This window comes from Triticum aestivum, chromosome 2B (assembly GCF_018294505.1).
Source record: "Triticum aestivum cultivar Chinese Spring chromosome 2B, IWGSC CS RefSeq v2.1, whole genome shotgun sequence".
Lineage (NCBI taxonomy): Eukaryota > Viridiplantae > Streptophyta > Magnoliopsida > Poales > Poaceae > Triticum > Triticum aestivum.
The window spans coordinates 421,361,129-421,367,650 of NC_057798.1; the positions used below are offsets into that span (position 1 = coordinate 421,361,129).

At 45.8% G+C, this 6,522-nt stretch overlaps 1 long non-coding RNA gene across 2 annotated transcripts; it reads left to right on the forward strand.

Moving 5' to 3' along the window:
* The first annotated feature begins 849 nt into the window (after nt 1-849).
* LOC123045263 (uncharacterized) lies at nt 850-4,684 on the forward strand. 2 transcript variants are annotated; one of them, XR_006421224.1, is made up of 3 exons: nt 1,666-2,295; nt 2,415-2,488; nt 4,321-4,684. It is a non-coding gene; the product is annotated as an uncharacterized lncRNA (long non-coding RNA). The 2 variants fall into 2 exon arrangements; XR_006421223.1 differs by having other exon boundaries at nt 850-2,295; nt 2,415-4,684.
* Nucleotides 4,685-6,522: the final 1,838 nt, after the last annotated feature.

The following is a 6,522-nucleotide window of genomic DNA, read 5'->3' on the forward strand; positions in this document are numbered from 1 at the left end:
CACTTACATGTGGGACCCGAACAAAACAGAGAAATAAAAAAAGAAGGGAAAAATCACCCACCTCTCTCCCCTACCTCACAGCCTTTCTCTCTCACCTCCGGCGAGCTCCGGCTACCCTGGACCGGGCGCTGCCGATGCTAGCTCCCCACGCGCCGCTGCCCTGTTTCCATCCCATCCTCCCTCTCCCTCCCCCCTCTCCCTCCCTTTCCCTTCCTCCCTCCTTGTGCAGAGATCCGCCGCCGCTGCCTTCTTCTTCGCAGGGCCAATGGCCTCCTCGGGCTCAACCTCCATGTCCAGGAGCTTTGCCAAGATCTCTGTGCCCTCCGCGCAGATCGAATTGATGTCGTGCGCCTTCATTAGTCCGCACCATTGCTGTCTTCCTTGCCTCTGGCTAGCCGCCATCTTGCCCCGATCTGTCACCGTGGGCCGCCGTGTTCCCATGCACTGCCGTGTTCGCCACCGTGCGCCCCCTCTGCCTCGCTCCCGTGCGGCGCTGTGTTTGCCACCGTGCGTCCCCTCTGCCTCGCTCCCGTGCGCCGCTGTGTTCGCCATCGTGCGTCCTCACTTGGACCAGCGCCGGCGCCGCCCAATTTCTGCCGGCCAAACCGCTGCCAGTGGTCCCACCACCACATGGGGATGTTAGATTAGGGTTAAACTTTTTTTGCGAGTTAGATTAGGGTTAATCCATGATGTGGGTATTAATTAGTTAATTAATCTATTAATGGCATATTAAATCAATCTAAAATAATCAATCCAAAATAACTAACCTATGACAAGTGGACCCATTCCCTTGTTGACCCAGTCGACTGCTGACCATTTGACCTTGACAGTGGGTCCTACATGTCGGTGACAAAAGGAGGCAGGGGCAAAATGTCCAGAAAACATCAAGTAAACGGTCAAACCCCTTTGACCTAACGGAAACGGAACAAAAGGGCAATTCTGTAAGGGGAACTAACGGCGGAGGGGCATTTTTGAGCAGGCTTTGGAATTAGGGGTATATCTGAGTAGGTGGTTCGAGTTAGGGACAGAAATGCAAATGGCCCTATTATCTATGGATTCATTCGATTTACCGATTATGTGTATGTTTAAGCACTTTTCAGTTTGCATTTGGCCATCCATCTTTTTACTCGTATCATAGTATCTTGGTACAATTTGCATTCTTTTCACACAGAAAAGGGTACAATTTGCATTTGATCAGTCGGTTTTTCACCTCATAGTTTTTCTTGTACACTTCGGCTTCTGAGCCTGAATGTGCCATCCGACTCTTCATATTCGAAACTACTTCATTGATGATGGTTGTGCCCGACCTTTGTATGATAGGTAAATCGAGTGGCTGATGCCCTTTTTAAACATATGCATGTTTCGCTAGATTTAAGCATCGTCTGAGAATCGTGCGATTTCTGTCGTGTGTATAACACCACTCCTTCATTTTTTTGAGCGAAACGGCTACCTAGACAACAGTGCTGCCCGATCTATGCATGACGTGCTAATCCAGCCGCTGGTGCCCTTCTCAATCATGTGCATGTCGAACCTCAACAAAATAAATCATGTGCATGTCCGGCTGGATTTAAGTTCGTGTGTATAGCACGACTGTTTTTTTTAGGGAAAGCACGGCTGTTTTTTGAGTTGTGCTCTTCATCCGGAAGATAATTACCACTCCGGATTTTTTTCTCTCCATCTAAAACAGCCCGTACCGGTTCCCGTACTGGCCTTGTGGCCTCGCTCCTCTCTCCCTCCTCTCGTCGATCCCTATCCACTCCAAAGAAAAGGAAAATAACCCCATCGGCACCTGGTTCTTCATCCACACGCATCATTTCGCCAGATTTGCTATCGGCGAAGGTAGATATCGCTCGTGGGCGGTGGCCATCATTGAGAGTCTACCCCCCTCTAAAATTGCTCTTCCTGGGGTTGGTGGCGCAGGTGGCCGGGTGAGTGCGTGAACGCGCTTGATGCGGTCTTCAGGGTGCAGATGCTCGCCCACCTCGGCGAGTCCGGCGGCGAGGCCATCAAGAGGTCCGGCGGCTAGCGACGGTGGTGGATGTGCTGGAGGTTGGTGGCGTTGAGGGGGCAGTAAGGAAGCTCACGGAGAAGGGTGTGGATTTCCTAGATGAGTTCATGCAATGGATAATGGTCGGATCTGAGGAGCGGGGTAGAGACTTGCACTGCGGCTATGCTTCATGAGAGCTATGGGGTTATGTAGACAAATGTGAGATCGTGCCATAAGCAAATGACATCAAGATCTGAGCACCGTTGCAGACGGCCTCGAGTTATTTTCCTCTTCATCTCCTACAAAATGTAAGTGCGAGCCGATCATATGCATCCTTCCTAGTGCAGATTATTTTTTTAGTTCCTCCATATCACTATGTAAGTCTGTAGTGTTGTACTCCTTATTTATGAAATTTCTCTTCGTACAGGTTGCTTGCATGGTCAATTTGGGCATCGGTTTGTTAAGCAGCAAAAGCTCGCATGTTGAATCTACTCAACTCAAGTATGTTTCCACCAGAAAACTCAATCGTGTAGTGTATTGAATGACATGTTTATTTAGTTTCTACTAATTAGTTTGGATAACCTCTGATCATCCGATGAAGTAACTGAGAAGAAATTTTGGTCATGTTATTACTTCCCATTTTTTATACCTATGCAATTAATGTTATTTGTTGCTGGTTTTGCTGTGGCGCCAAGTCTAAATGAGGGAACCTTGTTTTTATTCAAAGCAAGATCCATGTGTTGACATAGGATGGATTTTGTACAAAATGCCTATAATATCGAGCTTTTCTAATATTCTCTTAACTGAAAAAGGCTGTTGGATAGAGAGCTATTATGAAGAGCAGAAAACTCATATATCAAGTAATTACAACATGACATGCTTCTGGTAGTGCTAACTTCAGCCGTTCAGCGCCTTGTTATGTAATACGTGTCGTTATATTGGTAGATGTCAAGTGCTCTTCTCTATCTCAGTTATGGTCTGCCTTAGTTTCAGTCTAAGCTATATTAATCAACTAATTTTGTGGGTAACCTCCTTGTTCGTCTAGGTTTTTTTGGCTACTGTATCTTCGAACTGACCACTTCTCTTGTAGCATTTTTCATCAACACTTCCGGTCTTGTGGCCATAAACCTCTTTGGTCATTTTATGCGATCTCCTTATGACTGCAGTATCAGTACATCTTATTTTGCCACAACTGGCAACTGAGTCTTCATCTTCAAGCATTGCAGTTTTTACTTCCGCTTCAACATGTTTCTTGTTCCCAGCATACATCTCTCCTTTCTTGTACACTTATCTTGGTGTATTCATCCTCTGAGCCATCCGATAATATGATAGATCTCTATCATTTTCTTTTGTCATTGCAGAGTCCATGTGATGTTTATGTTTTTTTTCTTCACACCCATCATCATGTACTATAACCCCATTAGTATCGTGTGGTTCTTCTTACATAGAAACAAATTGTCATATCCTTTTCTGAGGTGAATCTCTATTGTTATTTGTCTGCAAAATAAAAATACATTTCAAAGATTACACGTGTCTCTAAAGTTTGAGAAGTAGTACTCTGAGAAAATTAATCACCCTTTAGCCTCTATGTTATGCTTCTTTGTTGCTTTTTTGAACACGGCGTCCACTTCATCATGCAAAATTCTGAGAATCATATGTGAGATGTATTAGTTAGGAAAATACAAACACAATACTTCTTTTGTAATGGATAAAGGCAAATTTTCCTCCTCGGCTTTATCTTTCAGGTCCACCATCTCAAGCCTATCATCACACACAAATGTTCTTTTTACTGCATAGTTTTTTGTTCTGAAAGTGAGATTGCCATCGCTGAACATGAGCTGAAAATAAGTGTTTGTCAACATTATTATTATGTAATCTTTGGCGCTTCTTCATATTTCTCATCCAGTGAATTTAGCAAGTCCGAGACAAATGTATTGAACAATTTTTCGGCCTCACCGTCAAATAAAGTGCAACTTGTAGTAGTCGTACAGTCATTAATTTATTGTCAAATACGATAACTATCATACGATTGTTATTAGTGTAGAGTAAATGTAATAGGAAAGAAGTCTTCTTCAAATATATGCTTACCGAGGTGATACATCATCTCGATATGTATCACAACTCTCGTAACAGTACTTGTCAACTTCCTTCTTATCTAGTTTGTGAAAATCATCACATCGCATATACCAGCTTTGAATATGATCACTTGTAGCTATTACTGTGAACACAAAATCCTAAAATGATTTCCCAAAAATTTAGCATACCGGAGAAAGTGAGAGACATAATTAAGTAGATATGCACTATAACTGATATTTACTAAGTTGTCATTGCAGGTATTGAGAGTCTGGTTTTCCTCAAAAAGTGGCGATTTCATATCTTAGAAGAAGTCTCGCATTAGTTCAAATTTGAACTAAAACCATCACACTTATTTTGGATCGAGGAGTATGAATTTGGTATTGATTCTTGTGTTGAGTTCCTGCACATTTGGAGCAAATGGAGTATAATAATTATCTTAGATTGGTGAATAAAGATGAGTCAAGATAAATTAGCTGAGAAATAATAAAAGTTGGTCTTTCATACCTGTCAACAATTTCCCAAGTTTATGGTATATCTAGATCTGTATAGATTCTTATGACACTTGACTTTAAGCATAGTCATGTTTAATCAAAGTAAATTCTGTTAGACATATTTTTATAAGGGAGAAGTATATTTTTTGTCCCTAAACTCTTCTGAAAGTATAGAAATAGTCCTTGAATTCAAAAACCAGCAAAACTTAGTCCCTCAACTTTTCAAACCGGATTAGTTTAGTCCCTCATACCGCTTCGAGTGGTTTCCATCTGATGTGGACATGGTTTTGACCAAAAACTTGAAACGTCACCTAGGCTTGATCGCCACGTCAGTCCATGTCATTTTTTTCAAAGCACAGTGCATGTCACCAAGGGCCCTAGTACTACCAGGCGCGGCGAGTTCGGATGAGAAGCCGGACAGCGTCGTCCATGACGGTCATGCGGCGGAGACAAAGTGCTCGAGCGGCCAGAGGAGCTCGGCGACCCAGGGCGTGGCGTTGGCAGACGAGTTACTTGGCCTCCGTGTTGCACGGGCCGTCGAGCTGCAGCCTGCGCCCAGCGCGACGCCGCTGACCTTTTGGACAGGAGGCCTGAGCAGGAGGAGGAGCTCGAGGCCGCGAGCTCGGACAAGCCCTCCGCGGGCACCTCCACTGACCGCGTTGGCCATGCATCCGATCGTATGCAGCAGGGTGTAAGGTGCAGTCTAGGGAGCAACACATCACGTGCGTGTGTATTCTGGGCGAGATCGGATCAGCATGTTCGTTGTGTTTGGCCTGCATCTCCTGCGGGCCGAATCAATACGTATGTTCACGTATACCTACGTGTTTTGCCGGCGGCTAGAATCAATCCAGCAGCTAGTCTGCACTTCGTGTTCCTTCCTGGAGCACGCCTGCCTCACAGGAGACCCAAGGCCGCGCCGTGGTGCACCAGCTCATTGCAGGAGCTCGCGATCCCTGCTCGCGTGGTGCAGACTTGAGCCACCAGCGGTGGCAGCGACACGAGCAAAAGAGCAGCTTTGGGAGCTTCACGCCGTTGCCCTGCCTCCACCACTCTAACAGACCAAGGGAATACACAGGCCATCGTTAATCAGCCTCATCATGGACCACCCGGGCCGACACGCACCGAGCCGCACCACGCCGGCTGCAGGCGCAGCCGTATTTGCCCGTTGCACACACTGCCGGGCGCCGTTGACACGCACTGCCCGCTCACTGACCATTATACCGAGCACCTTTCGTGCACGTGTCCGAGTCAAAAACCACACCGCGTCAGCAGAAAATCACCCTAAGCAAGATGAGGGATTAAACTTATCCGGTTTTGAAAGTTGAGGGACTAAACTTATCTGGTTTTGAAAGTTGAGGGACTAAGTTTTGCTGGTTTCGGAGTCGAGGGACCATTGTTATACTTTCGAAAGAGTTGAAGGACGAAAAATATACTTATCCCTTTTTATAATTAATAGAAGAGCTTGTAACATTAATGAACTTACCATTGAACTTCTGCACCAGTGATGAGGAATGGTTGTGCATTATGGACTTAATCTTATATTAGAATTCAATCTGGCTGAAATATGAAGGTTCGGGGTTATTTCTTTTTATTATTGATTCCACATGCTCCATTTGGGTTGGTAGTCCAATGACGTCTATAGAAGCGGAGTTAATTATTTGAGAGTTTCATCTAATTTTTTTTCCTTTGTAGCAAACTCGAAGTAGTAAACTGGGTAACCTTCTGATGATCCTCTCACCTCCGGCGAGCTCCGGCTACCCTGGACCGGGCGCTGCCGATGCTAGCTCCCCACGCGCCGCTGCCCTGTCTCCATCCCATCCTTCCTCTCCCTCCCCCCTCTCCCTCCATTTCCCTTCCTCCCTCCTTGTGCAGAGATCCGCAGCCGCTACCTTCTTCGCAGGGCCTCCGGCTACCCTGGACCGGGCGCTGCCGATGCTAGCTCCCCACGCGCCGCTGCCCTATCTCCAT